Source organism: Balaenoptera acutorostrata, chromosome 18, assembly GCF_949987535.1.
Source record: "Balaenoptera acutorostrata chromosome 18, mBalAcu1.1, whole genome shotgun sequence".
NCBI classification, from domain to species: Eukaryota; Metazoa; Chordata; class Mammalia; order Artiodactyla; family Balaenopteridae; genus Balaenoptera; species Balaenoptera acutorostrata.
In genome coordinates this window covers 74,978,712-74,997,368 of record NC_080081.1, presented here as the reverse complement: position 1 = coordinate 74,997,368, position 18,657 = coordinate 74,978,712, and the positions used below count along the sequence as shown (strand labels likewise).

The window sequence follows — 18,657 nt, the reverse complement described above, 5'->3', positions numbered from 1 at the left end:
TGGGTGTTGTAAATAATGCTGCTATAAACACAGGGGTGCATGTATCTTTTTGACTTAGTATTTTCATTTTCTTTGGATATATACCCAGAGTGGAATCGCTGGGTCATGTAGTAGTCCTATTTTTAGCTTTTAGGGGAACCTCATACTATTTTCCACAGTGGCTGCACCAACATTCCCACCAACAGTGTGCAAGGGTTCTCTTTTCTCCACATCCTCTCCAGAATTTATTATTTGTACATGTTTTGATGATAGCCATTCTGACAAGTGTGAGGTGATATCTTGTTGTTTGGATCTGCATTTCTCTAATAATTAAGGATGTTGAGAGTCTTTTCATATGCCTGTTGGCCATCTATATGTGTTCTTTGGAAAAATGTCTGTTCAGGTCTTCTGTCCATTTTTTGATTGGGTGTTTTTTTTTTTATATTGAGTTGCATGTGGGGATCGAGAACTTGCATTTCCCATTTCATGATGCTGCTGGTCCTGGGACCACCTTTTGAGACCCACTGGTTGGTCTGTAGCAGTACTGCTCAAACTGTAATATGCTTGGAAATCACTTGGGGAGCTTGTGAAAATGTAGGGTCTGATTCATCAGGTCTGGGGTAGAGTCTAAGAGTCTGCATTTCTAACAGGCGCCTGGATGAAGCCACGTATCCAGTGTCCAAAACTGAAGCCCTTGGGCAAGTATGACTCGCATGGTCCTTTTTGCCTGGGATGCTGATACAGCCAAAGGAGCCGACTTCTTCTGAGATGGAGAAAAATTTATGTGAGTAGGTTGTGAGCGACTATTTGGGGAAATAAAATTAATTGGAGCTATAGGATGTTAAGCAAAGAAGTATGCTGGGGCTGTTTACAGTTAGTTTTCATTTTATGGGGATATTTAATTGCGTTTGCCACTTATATACATCTCTGAATAGGCAATAATACAAATATTTTTATTTAACTAAATGTTTCTTTATTGTGATTGAGTTCACTCTCATTACTGTGGCTTACATAAGGTCTTTTTTTTTTTTTTAAACAATTAAGGATTAGCGATAATGCTCCTAATTTTCTTTTAAACTTTGGGTTTATTTATTTATTTATTTATTTATTTATTTATTTATTTATTTATTTATGGCTGTGTTGGGTCTTCGTTTCTGTGCGAGGGCTTTCTCTAGTTGTGGCAAGTGGGGACCACTCTTCATCGCGGTGCGCGGGCCTCTCATCATCGCGGCCTCTCTTGTTGTGGAGCACAGGCTCCAGACGCACAGGCTCAGTAATTGTGGCTCATGGGCCTAGTTGCTCCGCGGCATGTGGGATCTTCCCAGACCAGGGCACGAACCCATGTCCCCTGCATTGGCAGGCAGATTCTCAACCACTGCACCACCAGGGAAGCCCTTCCATAAGGTTTTATATTACTTTATGTGAGCATCCTAATTGAGCCTTGAATTTGTTAATTAAAATTTCACTGGAATTTTATGTTTTGGGCATTAAGGAATATGGCTGAAAGGAGTGTCTGCTTCTCGAAAGCCAGGGATGCTTTCAAAGTCCTGGCGCTCTGCTTGGTAGCTAATTGATGGTTATATATCCTGAACTGAATTCAGGATCAGGGGCCAGACTGTTGCTTTGGGATGCATGGGCCAGTGTTGATTTTATAGAAGGTACTGTGGAGGAAAAAATTTTGTCCATGTAATTTTATAATTTTATTTTGATGAAGTACCAAAAAAGTTAACATCCAGTGTGTTTGTGAGTGACTTATTCACTTAGAAAAGGAGTCTTCCAAGTATCTACCAAAGTTACAAGAGATCTTTTGGGCTTTGCAAAAAACTGTTTGTGACTGTTGATGGAAACAAGTTATGAGTGAGCTCTTCTTGTGGACCTCAAGCAGCCTCCTACTTAAAAACATTGTCAAAGTATATTCTTCACATGTAAAGAATCTGGTGCTGCAGCACGAGTATCACCAACACCTCCTGGGTCTTGCCACTGTTAGTTAATTGACAGTTTAAATGTTCTATTTAAGGAAAAGATGAGAAGTCAGTTTTTTGTTTAATTTTACTTTTTGTATCTTTCATCAGAGAATGGCAAATAATAAATAATTGTACGTATGCCACTGTTTTTTCAAGAAAGAACTAGAACCTATTACTTTTTTTTTTTTTTTTTTTTTTAGCAAATGGCATGTATTGGCCACATGGTTAAATTTTTACACAGGATTTAAAGACAACTTTTGAATATTAATTTGTGTAGGGTAATGGGAGATAGGGACAATTTATGATTCTTGGCAACTCTAAATTTCCGTGGGTTGGTTGAGACTACAGTTAGTTTTAAGTATATTGTTTATGCGTGGAGGGAAATTTTCTTTAGACATTCAAGCAGAATTTACAGGCCATCTTTTTCTTGTTCAAAGATGACAGATCATTTTCACAGCATATTTATGCAATCAAAATTATTGAGCATGATGTTAACTAATTTTCTTTAACAAAATAATTGTACTGTTGCCCTGTTGTCCAGGATTTAAGCTTTTTCAGAGCTGGAAATTTGTGCCCAAGGACTCGCTAAACAACTGTTTACTTACTGGCTTGTGTGGCTTACGTTTACCTCTAAGCAAGTAATGTGTTACTGCATGGTGGGTAGGAGTGTTTTCAAATGATCGTCAGTTTCCTAAATCATTTGAAATCATCTCTCTATTTTAAGAAGATAAGGCTCAGGTCAAGAGGGAGAAGTTACAGGGAGGCAGTTTTTGGTTCTGTATAGGAAGGCATTTCATAATTCTTTAGGGCTGTTCAAAATAGAATGGGCTTGTCTCGTTAGGTAGTGACATTCCCTACAATTAGAAGTGTTCCTACCTGCCAGAGAATCTGTGGGTGGGATTCCTCTGTTAGGTGAGAAATTAGCCTTATTGGTTCCTAAGATTTTTTCCTCATCTCAAGATTGCTTATTTCTATAATCTCATAAAATTGCTGCCTCCCATCTGTTTAAATGTCAGAGGAGGCTTTATGGCTTTGTTGGCAACTTATTTCAGAGCACCATGGTAGACACGTAGCTTCCACTGTGATAATGTCAGCCATTGCTCGCTTCACAGGTGTGGCGGGGAGGAAAGGGACCAACTTTTCCTGGGCCTGCGCTTGACTCTATATTATAACAGATGCCACTGTCCACTGCCCCAGCTGGAGCTTTTACATCACAAACTCAGTGCAGGTCCTGAGTACAGGTTGGTGGGGGGGTGGATCTCCTCCCCACTACCCCGTTGGGCGACCAGCTTGTAAATCTTGGAAGTCACTTAATATCTCTGAGCTTCATTTTTCTTTCACCTTATAGGTTATATGTATATTTTAAAGCATATAAAAGAGAACATGTGTAGGTATGTTTTGCTGAAAGCTTGCTTTTGGTTTTAAGGACTGTTGGATTCGCTGGCAAAATAAGCACTCATCTCACACAAATAAACAGCTTTAGTCAACTCTTTAATGAAAGGTGGTTTAACTTAATTTTAATATACAATCATTAGAAGGAAAGGAATAAGATTATTAGAGAAACATAACAAGGTATACATCACCGAACTGGGCCGACCCCTACTTCCAGATCCAAACAGCAGCTGGGAAGTCCCGAGTAACAGCACGCTGGAGCCCCAGTTGGGAAGGGTCCTGGGCAGTGCGTCCACCCCACAGGTGAGATTTCAGAATGGAGTCCTGGGGGCTTCCGTTTATTATTCCAGGCCGCAAACTGATATTATCAGTTTGCGTGCAGAAATGCAGCTCTGGTTCAATTGTAACAATGCTGTTAATTTCACCAGGTGAGTCACAAGATTTTCCAGACCCTGGGGGACTAGCCAGGTCCCCAGGGCTCAAGAAATTCCAAGACCCACTCCCTCTCTTATGGTAAGTGCCGCTTGACTTGCTAGCAGCAATCGTTAGGTGTGCAAGCAGGCGTGCAGTCCAGGCGGGGTCACAGGTGGGCAGAGGCCGGCGTCTGCCTCTGAAGCCTGAACAAGACTGCTTTATTAATTTTCCCAACAAGGTAGTAGGATATGTATGTTCAAACTTTTTTAAAAAATGACGCAAACAACTTGTTTTTCAATCTTTGCTGCATAGGATGGGGCTCTTCTCCCTGTTTTATGGGAAGGCTGGCGTTCCCCAGGATGGAATATTGACGTCCCTTCTCCCATCCACTGAGTATGACCAGGCTTTGACGTTGAGCAGCAGGAATGTTTTTCTGTTGCATACGATTTGGGCATCAGTTTAATGTGCATCTCGGTTATTCCAAATGGGACCTACTCTCCTGCCTGGGGGCCCTGGATTTTAGTGTGCTTTTGGGTTTTCCCAGCCTCTCTCAGTTTCTAGCCCAACTTCTAACCAATACCTCACTCACCTTGTTATCTTTTAATTACAATATCCCATTCTCTTAATGTTTTAAAATTTTTAAATTGTGGTAAAATACACATAACATAAAATTTACCATCTTGACCATTTTTAAGTGCACTGTTCAGTAGTGTTAAGTACATTCACATTGTCATGCAACCAATCTCTAGAACTCTTTTCATCTTGCAAAACTGAAACTCTATCCCCATTAGACAACAGCACTCCATTTCCCCCTCCCTCCAGCCTCTGGCAACCACCATTCTATTTTCTGTCTCTATGAATGTGGCTAATCTAGACATCTCATACAAGTGAAATCATACAGTATTTGCCTTTCAACACCTGGCTTATTTAACTTAGTATAATGTCATCAAGGTTCATCCATGTTGCAGACTATGTCAAAATTTTCTTCCTTTTTTTTTTTCATTCCCAATCACTAAATGCTTTATTTTATTTTATTTTATTTTTTAACATCTTTATTGGAATATAATTGCTTTACAATGGTGTGTTAGTTTCTGCTTTATAACAAAGTGAATCAGTTATACATATACATATATCCCCATATCTCTTCCCTCTTGCGTCTCTCTCCCTCCCACCCTCCCTATCCCACCCCTCTAGGTGGTCCCAAGGCACCGAGCTGATCTCCCTGTGCTATGCGGCTGCTTCCCACTAGCTATCTATTTTACATTTGGTAGTGTATATATGTCCATTCCATTCTCTCACTTTGTCCCAGCTTACCCTTCCCCCTCCCCATATCCTCAAGTCCATTCTCTAGTAGGCTTGCATCTTAATTCCCGTCTTGCCCCTAGGTTCTTCATGACCTTTTTTTTTTTTTTTAAGATTCCATATATATGTGTTAGCATACGGTATTTGTTTTTCTCTTTCTGACTTACTTCACTCTGTATGACACACTCTAGGTCCATCCACCTCACTACAAATAACTCAATTTCGTTTCTTTTTATGGCTGAGTAACATTCCATTGTATATATGTGCCACATCTTCTTTATCCATTCATCTGTCGATGGACACTTAGGTTGCTTCCATGTCCTGGCTATTGTAAATAGAGCTGCAATGAACATTGTGGTACATGACTCTTTTTGAATTATGGTTTTCTCAGGGTATATGCCCAGTAGTGGGATTGCTGGGTCCTATGGTAGTTCTATTTTTAGTATTTTAAGGAACCTCCATACTGTTCTCCGTAGTGGCTGTATCAATTTACATTCCCACCAAGAGGGCAAGAGGCTTCCCTTTTCTCCACACCCTCTCCAGCATTTATTATTTGTAGGTTTTTTGATGATGGCCATTCTGACTGGTGTGAGATGATATCTCATTGTAGTTTTGATTTGCATTTCTCTAATGATTAATGATGTTGAGCATTCTTTCATATGTTTTTTGGCAATCTGTATATCTTCTTTGGAGAAATGTCTATTTAGGTCTTCTGCCCATTTTTGGATTGGGTTGTTTGTTTTTTTGATATTGAGCTGCATGAGCTGCTTGTAAATCTTGGAGATTAATCCTTTGTCCATTGCTTCGTTTGCAAATATTTTCTCCCATTCTGAAGGTTGTCTTTTCATCTTGTTTGTGGTTTCCTTTGCTGTGCAAAAGCTTTTAAGTTTCATTAGGTCCCATTTGTTTATTTGTGTTCTTATTTCCATTTCTCTAGGAGGTGGGTCAAAAAGGATCTTGCTGTGATTTATGTCATGGAGTGTTCTGCCTATGTTTTCCTCTAAGAGTTTTAGTGTCTGACCTTACATTTGGGTCTTTAATCCATTTTGAGTTTATTTTTGTGTATGGTGTTAGGGAGTGTTCTAATTTCATTCTTTTACATGTAGCTGTCTAGTTTTCCCAGCACCACTTATTGAAGAGGCTGTCTTTTCTCCACTGTATATTCCTGCCTCCTTTATCAAAGATAAGGTGACCATATGTGCATGGGTTTATCTCTGGGCTTTCTATCCTGTTCCATTGATCTAGATTTCTGTTTTTGTGCCAGTACCATACTGTCTTGATTACTGTAGCTTTGTAGTACAGTCTGAAGTCAGGGAGCCTGATTCCTCCAGCTCCGTTTTTCTTTCTCAAGATTGCTTTGGCTATTCGGGGTCTTTTGTGTTTCCATACAAATTGTGAAATGTTTTGTTCTAGTTCTGTAAAAAATGCCAGTGGTAGTTTGATAGGGATTGCATTGAATCTGTAGATTGTTTTGGGTAGTATAGTCATTTTCACAATGTTGATTCTTCTAATCCAAGAACATGGTATATCTCTCCATCTATTTGTATCATCTTTAATTTCTTTCATCAGTGTCTTATAATTTTCTGCATACAGGTCTTTTGTCTCCTTAGGTAGGTTTATTGCTAGATATTTTATTCTTTTTGTTGCAGTGGTAAATGGGAGTGTTTTCTTAATTTCTCTTTCAGATTTTTTCATCATTAGTGTATAGGAATGCAAGAGATTTCTGTGCATTAATTTTGTATCCTGCTACTTTACCACATTCATTGATTAGCTCTAGGAGTTTTCTGGTAGCATCTTTAGGATTCTCTATGTATAGTACCATGTCATCTGCAAACAGTGACAGCTTTACTTCTTCTTTTCCAATTTGGATTCCTTTTATTTCTTTTTCTTCTCTGATTGCTGCGGCTAAAACTTCCATAACTATGTTGAATAATAGTGGTGAGAGTGGGCAACCTTGTCTTGTTCCTGATCTCAGTGGAAATGGTTTCAGTTTTTCACCATTGAGGACGATGTTGGCTGTGGGTTTGTCATCTATGGCCTGTATTATGTTGAGGTAAATTCCCTCTGTGCCTACTTTCTGGAGGGTTTTTATCATAAATGGGTGTTGAATTTTGTCGAAAACTTTCTCTGCATCTATTGAGATGATCATATGGTTTTTCTCCTTCAATTTGTTAATATGGTGTATCACACTGATTGATTTGCGTATATTGAAGAATCCTTGCATCCCTGGGATAAACCCCACTTGATCATGGTGTATGATCCTTTTAATGTGCTGTTGGGTTCTGTTTGCTAGTATTTTGTTGAGGATTTTGCATCTATGTTCATCAGTGATATTGGCCTGTAGTTTTCTTTCTTTTTCACATCTTTGTCTGGTTTTGGTATCAGGGTGATGGTGGCCTCGTAGAATGAGTTTGGGAGTGTTCCTCCCTCTGCTATATTTTGGAAGAGTTTGAGAAGTATAGTTGTTAGGTCCTCTCTAAATGTTTGATAGAATTCGCCTGTGAAGCCATCTGGTCCTGGGGTTTTGTTTGTTGGAAGATTTTTAATCACAGTTTCAATTTTTGTGATTGGTCTGTTCATATTTTCTATTTCTTCTTGATTCAGTCTCGGAAGGTTGTGCATCTCTAAGAATTTGTCCGTTTCTTCCAGGTTGTCCATTTTATTGGCATACAGTTGCTTGTAATAATCTCTCATGATCCTTTGTATTTCTGCAGTGTCAGTTGTTACTTCTCCTTTTTCATTTCTAATTCTATTGATTTGAGTCTTCTCCCTTTTTTTTTTTGTTGAGTCTGGCTAATGGTTTATCAATTTTGTACATCTTCTCAAAGAACCAGCTTTTAGTTTTATTGATCTTTGCTATAGTTTCCTTCATTTCTTTTTCATTTATTTCTAATCTAATCTTTATGATTTCTTTCCTTCTGCTAACTTTGGGGGTTTTTTGTTCTTCTTTCTGTAATTGCTTTAGATGTAAGGTTAGGTTGTTTATTTGAGATGTTTCTTGTTTCTTAAGGTAGGTTTGTATTGCTATAAACTTCCCTCTTAGAACTGCTTTTGCTGCATCCCATAGGTTTTGGGTCGTCTTGTTTTCATTGTCATTTGTTTCTAGGTAGTTTTTGATTTCCTCTTTGATTTCTTCAGTGATCTCTTAGTTATTAAGTAGTATATTGTTTAGCCTCCATGTGTTTGTATTTTTTACTGATTTTTTTCCTGTAATTGATATCTAGTCTCATAGCATTGTGGTCGGAAAAGATACTTGATATGATTTCAGTATTCTTAAATTTACCAAGGCTTGATTTGTGACCCAAGATATGATCTATCCTGGAGAATGTTCCATGAGCACTTGAGAAGAAAGTGTATTCTGTTGTTTTTGGATGGAATGTCCTGTAAATATCAATTAAGTCCATCTTGTTTAATGTATCACTTAAAGCTTGTGTTTCCTTATTTATTTTCATTTTCGATGATCTGTTCATTGGTGAAAGTGGGGTGTTAAAGTCCCCTACTATGACTGTGTTACTGTCGATTTCCCCTTTTATGGCTGTTAGTATTTGCCTTATGTACTGAGGTGCTCCTATGTTGGGTGCATAAATATTTACAATTTTTATATCTTCTTCTTGGATTGATTCCTTGATCATTATTAGTGTCCTTCTTTGTGTCTTGTAATAGTCTTTGTTTTAAAGTCTATTTTGTCTGATATGAGAATTGCTACTCCAGCTTTCTTTTGATTTCCATTTGCATGGAATATCTTTTTCCATCCCCTCACTTTCAGTCTGTATGTGTCCCTGGGTCTGACGTGGGTCTCTTGTAGACAGCATATATACGGGTCTTGCTTTTGTATCCATTCAGCCAGTCTATGTCTTTTGGTTGGAGCATTTAATCCATTTACATTTAAGGTAATTATCAATATGTAAGTTCCTATTACCATTTTCTTAATTGTTTTGGGTTTGTTATTGTAGGTCTTTTCCTTCTCTTGTGTTTCCTGCCTAGAGAATTTCCTTTAGCATTTGTGGTAAAGCTGGTTTGGTGGTGCTGAACTCTCTTAGCTTTTGCTTGTCTGTAAAGGTTTTATTTTCTCCATCAAATCTGAATGAGATCCTTGCTGGGTAGAGTAATCTTGGCTGTAGATTTTTCCCCTTCATCACTTTAAATATGTCCTGCCACTCCCTTCTGGCTTGCAGAGTTTCTGCTGAAAGATCAGCTGTTAACCTTATGGGGATTCCCTTGTATGTTATTTGTTGTTTTTCCTTTGCTGCTTTTAATATTTTTTCTTTGTATTTAATTTTTGGTAGTTTGATTAATATGTGTCTTGGCATGTTTCTCCTTGGATTTATTCTGTATGGGACTCTCTGTGCTTCCTGGACTTGATTAACTATTTCCTTTCCCATATTAGGGAAGTTTTCTACTATAATCTCTTCAAATATTTTCTCAGTCCCTTTCTTTTTCTCTTCTTCTTCTGGGACCCCTATAATTCGAATGTTGGTGCGTTTAATGTTGTCCCAGAGGTCTCTTGAGATTTTTCTGCCTCAGTTATTCTGCTATTGATCCCTTCTAGAAAATTTTTAATTTCATTTATTGTGTTGTTCGTCACTGTTTGTTTGCTCTTTAGTTCTTCTAGGTCCTTGTTAAACGTTTCTTGTATATTCTCCATTCTATTTCCAAGATTTTGGATCATCTTACTATCATTACTCTGAATTCTTTTTCAGGCAGACTGCCTATTTCCTCTTCATTTGTTAGGTCTGGTGGGTTTTTACCTTGCTCCTTCATCTGCTGTGTGCTTCTCTGTCTTCTCATTTTGCTTAACTTACTGTGTTTGGGGTCTCCTTTTCGCAGGCTGCAGGTTCGTAATTCCCGTTGTTTTTGGTGTCTTCCCCCAGTGGGTAAGGCTGGTTCAGTGAGTTGTGTAGGCTTCCTGGTGGAGGGGACTAGTGCCTGTGTTCTGGTGGATGAGGCTGGATCTTGTCTTTCTGGTGGGCAGTTCCGTGTCTGGTGGTGTTTTGGGGTGTCTGTGACCTTATTATGATTTTAGGCAGTCTCTCTGCTAATGGGTGGGATTGTGTTCTTGTCTTGCTAGTTGTTTGGCATAGGGTTTCCAGTACTGGAGCTTGCTGGTCATTGAGTGGAGCTGGGTCTTGGTGTTGAGATGGAAATCTCTGGGAGATTTTCGCCATTTGATATTACGTGGAGCTGGGAGGTCTCTCATGGACCAATGTCCTGAACTGTCTCTCCCACCTCAGAGGTACAGCCCTGACGGCTAGCTGGAGCACCAAGAGCCTGTCATCCACACAGCTCAGAATAAAAGGGAGAAAAGAAAGAAAGAAAGAAGAAGTTAAAATAAAATAAAATAAAATAAAAAAGTTATTAATATAAAAAATGAAAAATAATTATTAAAAAAATTTTAAAAAGTAATTAAAAAAAAAGAGAAAGAAGGAAGAGAGCAACCAAACCAAGAAACAAATCCACCAATGATAACAAGCGCTTAAAACTATACTAAAAAAAAAAAAAAAAAAAAAGGACAGACAGAACCCAGGACAAATGGTAAAAGCAAAGCTATACAGACAAAATCATACACAGAAGCATGCACATACACACTCACAGAAAGAGAAAAAGGGAAAAAAATATATAAATTGTTCCTCTCAAAGTCTACCACCTCAATTTGGGATGATTTGTTGTCTATTCAGTTATTCCACAGATGCAGGGTACATCAGGTTGATTGTGAGATTTAATCCGCTGCTCCTGAGGCTGCTGGGGGAGATTTCCCTTTCTCTTCTTTGTTCGCACAGCTCCCGGGGTTCAGCTTTGGATGTGGCCCCGCCTCTGCATGTAGGTCGCTGAGGACGTCTGTTCTGCGCTCACTCAGGACGGGGTTAAAGGAGCAGCTGATTCAGGGGCTGTGGCTCACTCAGGCCGTGGGGAGGGAGGGGTACGGAATGCGGGGCGAGCCTGCGACGGCAGAGGCCAGTGTGACGTTGCACCAGACTGAGGTGCGCCCTGTGTTCTCCCGGGGAAGTTGTCCCTGGATCACAGGACCCTGGCGGTGGGGGTCTGCACAGGCTTCTGGGAGGGGCGGTGTGGATAGTGGCCTGTGCTTGCACACAGGCTTCTTGGTGGCGGCAGCTGCAGCCTTAGCGTCTCATGCCCGTCTCTGGGGTCCGCACTGATAGCCGTGGCTCGTGCCAGTCTCTGGAGCTCCTTTAAGCGGTGCTCTTAATCCTCTCTCCTCGTGCACCCCGAAACAATGGTCTCTTGCCTCTTCGGCAGGTACAGACTTTTTCCCGGACTCCCTCCCAGCTAGCTGTGGTGCACTAGCCCCTTGCAGGCTGTGTTCACGCCGCCAACCCCAGTCCTGTCCCTGGGATCCGACCTTCGAAGCCCAAGTCTCAGCTCCCAGCCCCTGCCCGCCCTGGCGTGTGAGCAGACAAGCCTCTCGGGCTGGTGAGTGCTGGTTGGCACCGATCCTCTGTGCGGGAATCTCTCCGCTTTGCCCTCCGCACCCCTCTGGCTGCGCTCTCCTCCATGGCTCCGAAGCTCCCCCCTCCACCACCCGCAGTCTCCGCCCGCAAAGGGGCTTCCTGGTGTGTGGAAACCTTTCCTCCTTCACAGCTCCCTCCCACTGGTGCAGTTCCCGTCCCTATTCTTTTGTCTCTGTTTTTTCTTTTTTCTTTTGCCCTACCCAGGTACGTGGGGAGTTTCTTGCTTTTTGGGAGGTCTGAGGTCTTCTGCCAGCATTCAGTAGGTGTTCTGTAGGAGTTGTTCCACATGTAGATGTATTTCTGATGTATTTGTGGGGAGGAAGGTGATCTCCACGTCTTACTCTTCCGCCATCTTGAATCTCTTCTTTCCTTCCTTTTTGAGACTGAATGATATTCCATTGTATGTATACACATTTTTTAAATCTGTTCATCCATTGATGGACACTTGGGTTGCTTCCACCTTTTGACTATTGTGAATAATGCTGTAGTAAACATGGGTATGCAAATATCTCTTTGAGACCCTGCTTTCAATTCTTTTAGACACATACCCAGAAGTGGAATTGCTGTGTCATATGTTAACTCTGTTTTTAATTTCTTGAGGAACTGCTACACTCTTTTCCATAGCAGATGTTCCATTTTACTTTCCCATCAGCAGTGCACAAGGGTTCCAATTTCTCCACATCCTTGTCAACAGTTATTTTGTTTTGACAGTAGCCATCCTGATGAGTGTGAGATGATATCTCATGGGTTTGATTTTCATTTCCCTCATGACTAGTGATGTTGAGCATCTTTTCGTATGCTTGTTGGCCATTTGTTTATCTTCTTTGGAGAAATGTCTATTCAAATCCATTGCCCATTTTTAGATTGGATTATTTTTTGTTGTTGAATTGTAGGAGTTCTTTAGATATTCTGGATATCAACCCCTTATCAGATATATGATTTGCAAGTATTTTCTCCCATTCTATAGGTTACCTTTTCACTTTATTGGTTGTGTTCTTTGATGCACAGAAGTTTTAAATTTTAATGTAGTACAATTTATCTACCCTGTTGCCTTGCTTTTGGTGTCATATTCAAGAAATTCTTGCTAAGACCAATATCATGAAGCTATCTCCCGTGTTGTCTTCTGTTTTATAGTTTTAGGTCTTAGGTTTATGTCTTTGATCTATTTCAAATCAATGTTTGTATATTGTTTAAGGTAAGGGTCCAACTTCATTATTTAGCCTGTGGATATCCAGTTTCCCCAGCACCATTTGTTGAAGAGATGGTCTTTCCCCTATCAAATGGTCTTGTACTCTTGTCAGAAATCATTTCACCATATATGCAAAGGTTTATTTCTGGAGTCTACATTCTGTTACGTTGATCCATATGGTCTTTATGCCTGTCACACACTGTTTTGATTACTGTACCTTGTAATAAGTGTTGAAATTGGGAAGTGTGAGACCTCCAACTTTGTTCTTCTTTTTGAAGATCATTTTGGCTATTGTCATCTTTGGGATTCATCTTTGGGGTTCCATATGAATTTTAGGATGGAGTTTTCTGTTTTCTGCAAAAAACGTCCCTGGGATTTTGATAGGGATTGATTAAATCCGTAGATTGCTTCCAGTAGTATTGGCATCTTAAAAATATTGTCTTCCAGTCCATGAACATGGGATGTCTTTCCATTCATTTGTGTCTTCTTTAATTTTGTTCAGCATCATTTTGCAGTTTTTATGAACAAGTCTTTTGCCTCCTTGGTCAAGTTAATATTTAAGTATTTTATTTTATTTTTTGATGCGATTGTAAATGGAATTGTTTTCTTAACTTTCTTTTCTGATTGTTCATTGTTAGTGTACAGAAATGCAACTGGTTTTTGTGTGACTTTGAATTCTGCATCTTTGCTGAACTTGTTCATTCTAACAGGTATTTTTTGTTTGCTTGTTTTGTGTCTGGAATCTTTCGGGTTTTCTACATATAAGAGAGCATGTTGTCTGAAAACAGATAATTTTACGTTTTCCTTTCTGATTTGGATGCTTTGTTTCTCTTCCTTGCCTAATCGTTCTATCTAGGACTTCCAGTACTATGTTGAATAGAATTGGTGAAAACAGGCATCCTTGTATTATCCTTAATTTTGAAGGAAAGCTTTCATTCTTTCACCACTGAGTGTGATGTTCGCTGTGGGCTTTTCATATATGGCCTTTATTATGTTAAGGTAGTTTCCCTCCATTCCTAGTCTGTTGAGTACATTCTCTTAATTAAAAAAAATTAAAGCCAGGCACCGTGATTAGGAAACCAAGATGAAGGATCTGACCTGGAGATAATATCGACAAGCAAATGATAATAGTTGATAGAGCCCCTGCTACTGGCTAGGGTGGAGTGGTGTTTATTGAAGGGCAGGGTGTAGTGATGGAGTGTGTATGTGCAGCACAAGCAGGTAATGCAACTTTTATGTGGGTGTGCACCGGTGGTAAATTCTAGGATGGAATTCGAAAAAGAATTCCATGAAGCACTTCTTATTCCCTGTCACTGTTACGCTTGTTTTTCCTTTTGTAGAAAACAAAATTTCTGTATTTACTTTTAGTTATAGAAGTAGAACACATTTGCTTTAATAACTGAAGCAATTCTGTACAAAGATCATATATGGGCAAAGTTACTGATCTAATGTTCTTTCTGAACCAACACAACCTTCCTGAGATAATCACTGTTAATAGCCTGGTGTATAGCTTTCCAAATCTTTCTCCTTGCTCCAACAAATATGTAAGCTTATTTATAAATATAGTGATATTTTGTCTTTATTCAAACAGAATTTTTTTTACACACTATTATGCAATTTGTTCTTTTAATTTAACAGCAATTGGTGTATATCCCTGCAAATTGCTAGATACAGATCTAATCCAATCTCTTTTTTAAAATTTTCTTTTTAAAGAAATATATATATATGAGATCATATACACATTGGGTGTTCTTTGGGATTTTTTTTTTTTTTTCTGTTTTCACTTATTTTTCCTCTGTCACCCTAAATAACCCATGTGAATTACCTGGTGTGTATCCTCCTGTGCTTTCCTCTTTGCCCAGATAACCATATATGAACATATAAGCATATGAATATATAAGGATTTGGGGGTAATCGTTTGCTTTATTAACTGGTGTCATATTAAACACATTTTTCTGTGTTAATTTCTCTGTTTAACAAAGCCTCATAGAAGTACCTCCAACTCCACTATTATAGTTCCCATTCATTCTATTTATGGCTATAGTCCATGGTATGGGTATGGACCTATCTTTATTTATTCAACTGTTACCCTATTAATAAACATTCATTTTGTTTCCTTTTTTGCCGTTAGGAATAGCAGTGCAGTAAACGTATTTGTACATCTCTTCTTTTGCACTATTTTTTTTTTTTAAGAAAATGTTACAGTAGTTGGCATCTCATCAGTGTATTTTTAGCAATAGACATTGCTGGATTGCTTCCAAAATTTCTGTAACAATTACACTGCCACCAGCAATTTATGAGAGTGTCTTTTTTTGACATTTCTGTTAGCGATAGGTGTTAATCATCTTTATAATTTTTGCTAGTCTGAATGGAAAGAGTGCATTTGAGTAGTTTTTCATATGTTTGGTCTTTTGGAGCATGGCTTTTCTGCAAATTTCCTATTCATATGTTTTTGCACATATTTCTATTGAATTATTTTTCTTTTTTGTATCTATTTCTAAGAGGGCTTTCTACATGTTATTGATATTAGCACCTTATTTTAAACATTTTATTGCAAATATTTTTTCCAGATCTATTGTTTTTATGTACACCTTGCTTATGATAGCTTTTGCTCTATAAAAGTTTTAAATGTTCATATAGCAAAATACATCTTTTATGTTTCTTTGTTTTCAGAGGGAGATAAGGCTCCACACATCTTTATGTTGTACACATAGTCCCCTAGATTTTCTCTTAGAGTTTATTAGTTTATTTTTGGCATCTAGCCTTTACTTTATCTGTAATTTATTTTTACATATGGTGTAAGAAAATTATTTTGTTCCAAATAGACAGCTGAAAGTGCCAGCACTCTTTATAAAGTCAAAAAAATTTTGAAGGGAGAGTTGAGACTTCCCTTGTCAGGGAAGAAAACATACCATAAAGGCTACTAGAGTGAGACAGAATGGAGAGTCCAGAAATATGCCGGTACAAGTAAAATTTTAATATATGACAAAGTGACATTTAAGTTTTATTGGTAGAGAGCAGTCTATTTGTTTTACCCATTTCCTTGAAATTTCAGGGGAAGAAAGAACTTTCAGAGGGCATTCATTTTTGCTAACAATGTGGATGAATTTTTGTGCCATTTGCCAACAAGTTCTGCAGAAAAATGTGTAATCTTGACTCAAATTCCCAGTGGCTTGTCTTCAGTGTAGTTCCGTGAATGTGACAGTGAAAGCTTGTTTCCTGGCTTCACACTGTGAGTGCTGACACGTCTGAGTTAAGATCCCAGTGAGTCAATTCTTTTTTTTTTTTTTGCTACGTTGGGTCTTCATTGCTGCATGTGGGCTTTCTCTAGTTGCGGCGAGCAGGGGCTACTCTTCATTGCGGTGCGCGGGCTTCTCATTGCGGTGGCTTCTCTTGTTGTAGAGCACGGGCTCTAGGCACACGGGCTTCAGTAGTTGCAGCACACGGACTCAGTAGTTGCGGCACACGGGCTTAGTTGCTCCGCGGCATGTGGAATCTTCCCGGACCAGGGATCGAATGTTGTCCCCTGCATTGGCAGGTGGATTCTTAACCACTGCGCTTCTTAATTTCAAAGTATTGCAGATGATACAGACTGCTCAAGCTTTCTGTCCTGAAAACCAAAATCACATTGCTGCCTTCCGTTAGTTTCTCTCCCGTTATCCCGTGCATCCAAAGCCTTTGGCAGCGTGTTCTAAATGAACATACCTGGACTGGATCAGGAGGAGGAGATGCTCATGAGTGCATTGACGTTCTCACTGTGACCACCATGGCAGGTGGCCAGTGCTGAGAGATTCTGGGTGGAGGGGTATCGGGCTGGGCATCTCCTTGAAGACAGCAGATCTCGTTTGAGTAGGGCCAGGAAGCACAGGTATGATTTTGAGCAGGTAGATGTTTGGGGCCTGGGTTGGGGAGTGGCCTTCCAGGACCACGAGCCACACACGCAGACTTGTATATGTGATGGTTTGGAGGAGCGGATGTGTGAGGAGAGGGAGGGAGAGATCAGGTTTAGGCAGGAGTGAGCAGGGTAGGGTCCTAGCACGAGGGACCCACACAGGGGGCTGAGTTGTCTCTGGAAGTGTTCCTCGAGGGTGGTGGAGTATATCCAGACGTCTCTTCATAACCCTGACTTCATTTCTCATGTGCCCTGTTGACTGTCCCTAAAACAGCTACCATTTCCTGAGCATCGCCAGGTACCCGAATTCATAAGGCACTTTATATACAAAAGGGCTCTAAAGTCAGTTGATAGATCCTGGTTTTGCAGGTAAGAAAACTGAGGTTTGAGAGGCTGACTTTCCCTATGTGATGGTTTATGTGCAGCCGTGCGATTCTGACTCTGGTCTGCTTGGGTCCAAAGACTGTGCCCCCCCATGCCCCCCGACACCGTCTCCTACCCCCATGTTATGTCCACGTGCCTGCCTCCTGCCGGGCATTGAACAGTTTTTGTGAAGTTTCCCACAATGTAGCTCACATTATGGAGACTGCATCCCATGAATAATTAAATTGCCTTTAAAAATAAAATATAAATACAAACGAAAGGCAGACTTTTAAGTATCTAGAGAAGGCTTTTGTGTAGCGTGGCATTTAAAGAAAGCCTTTATCTTGTTAGCGTTACCCCACACCAGCCAGAGCCAGCCAGATAGGAATGTGGTGGCCCACTTAGGCTATCTTTAATTGCTCACTATAAATAGCCTAATGATGCGGCCATAAAAAGACTCTGATATGACTGAGGGGCTCAGTGTGACCCACATACATGATGGTTTTCTAGGTGTCTGTGTCCGGGAAAACTGATGCTCCTGTACGAGATGGTTCTCACTGCTGCAATGTGGGCTTAGTTTCCAAGCCAGTCATTTCTTACCTCCCTCCCTCCAGACCCCATGGTCCCCATCATCCCTGTCTGCCTGCACCTGTGGTCAGGTCGTAGCTGGCACTCTGTCACTCTCTCATCCCAGCCACACTTCCACCACCCGCTTGGCCTGACACTGACAGACAAGTGCCTGCTGCAGCCCAGTCCGCTGCCTTAAGAGGACCTGCACAGGCATGGGGGGCGTGCTCCCTTCCTGCCTGGGGAAGCCACGGGAGCCTGGACGCCTTGCTGTGCTCCGGGCATTGATGAGTGTTCTTGATTCCAGGACTAGACCATCTCTGCCACAGTTCTCACCAGCCTTTGCCACCTCCACTCCCAGCCCCCCCCGGGGTTCTCTCTCTCCACAGGTTGGATGTCTTCCGCGTCAGCTCCGTGTGGCTGCAGCACCAGTGCTCCTGTGGTTTTCTTTCTGCCCCAGCCCTGCTTCAAGGGTGGGCTCCCACCTTTGAATGGAGCGTCCCGCCAAGACCTGGAGTCTCCCCACCAAGACTTGTAGTTTAACTACCAAAGTCTCCCTTTTCAAAGACAGTGGACTCCAGTAGGACTGGAGATTTGAAAGGTCAGGAGGATTGCACCTAAAGGAGAGGGACTGGTGGGTAGAAAACATATAGAATAAAGACCCAGAGTCTAGGGGATTGTGTATGGCTAGAAAAAGAAAAAAACCAACACCAACAAACCAGACACCATAGCCGAGAATATTAAAGGGAGAGCGAGGCGTTGGGTGAGGGAGTGTGGGCGGCAGTCATGGGGAGACTGGTTAGAGCTGGTGGGGACAGAGGGGAAGTGACCTTCTCTGCTCACCACCCCAGAGAAGATGCAGGTAACTTTCAAGACCTGGACTCTGCAACTGCCTTTGCACATGTGCTAAAAACTGTACCACATCACACAAAGAACTCTGGGTTCAGAGACACTGAGTTGTCTAGACCGAAAATCAACTCAGTACTTTGGTTTACAGGTGGCGGTAACTTGAGGGTAGTATCTGGTATCCTGTCCCTTCATAGAGAGGCCGTCTTTTCCTTGTAATAATAAAAATCAATAACAGTCACGATATTTGGAATTCATTGAATATATATATTTTGGGGGGGG

At 40.5% G+C, this 18,657-nt stretch overlaps 1 protein-coding gene across 13 annotated transcripts in view; it reads left to right on the top strand.

Moving 5' to 3' along the window:
- MTUS2 (microtubule associated scaffold protein 2) overlaps positions 1–18,657 on the top strand; it is a 505,315-nt gene that overhangs the window by 102,276 nt on the left and 384,382 nt on the right. For 9 of the 13 annotated variants that reach the window (XR_009005942.1, XM_057533086.1, XM_057533075.1 and 6 more), the window contains one exon: positions 630–763. The exons of the other annotated variants lie outside the window; for them this stretch is intronic. The gene's annotated coding sequence lies outside the window, so the exon portion shown is untranslated. The remainder of the gene's footprint in view (positions 1–629; positions 764–18,657) is intronic. 13 annotated transcript variants of the gene reach the window in all.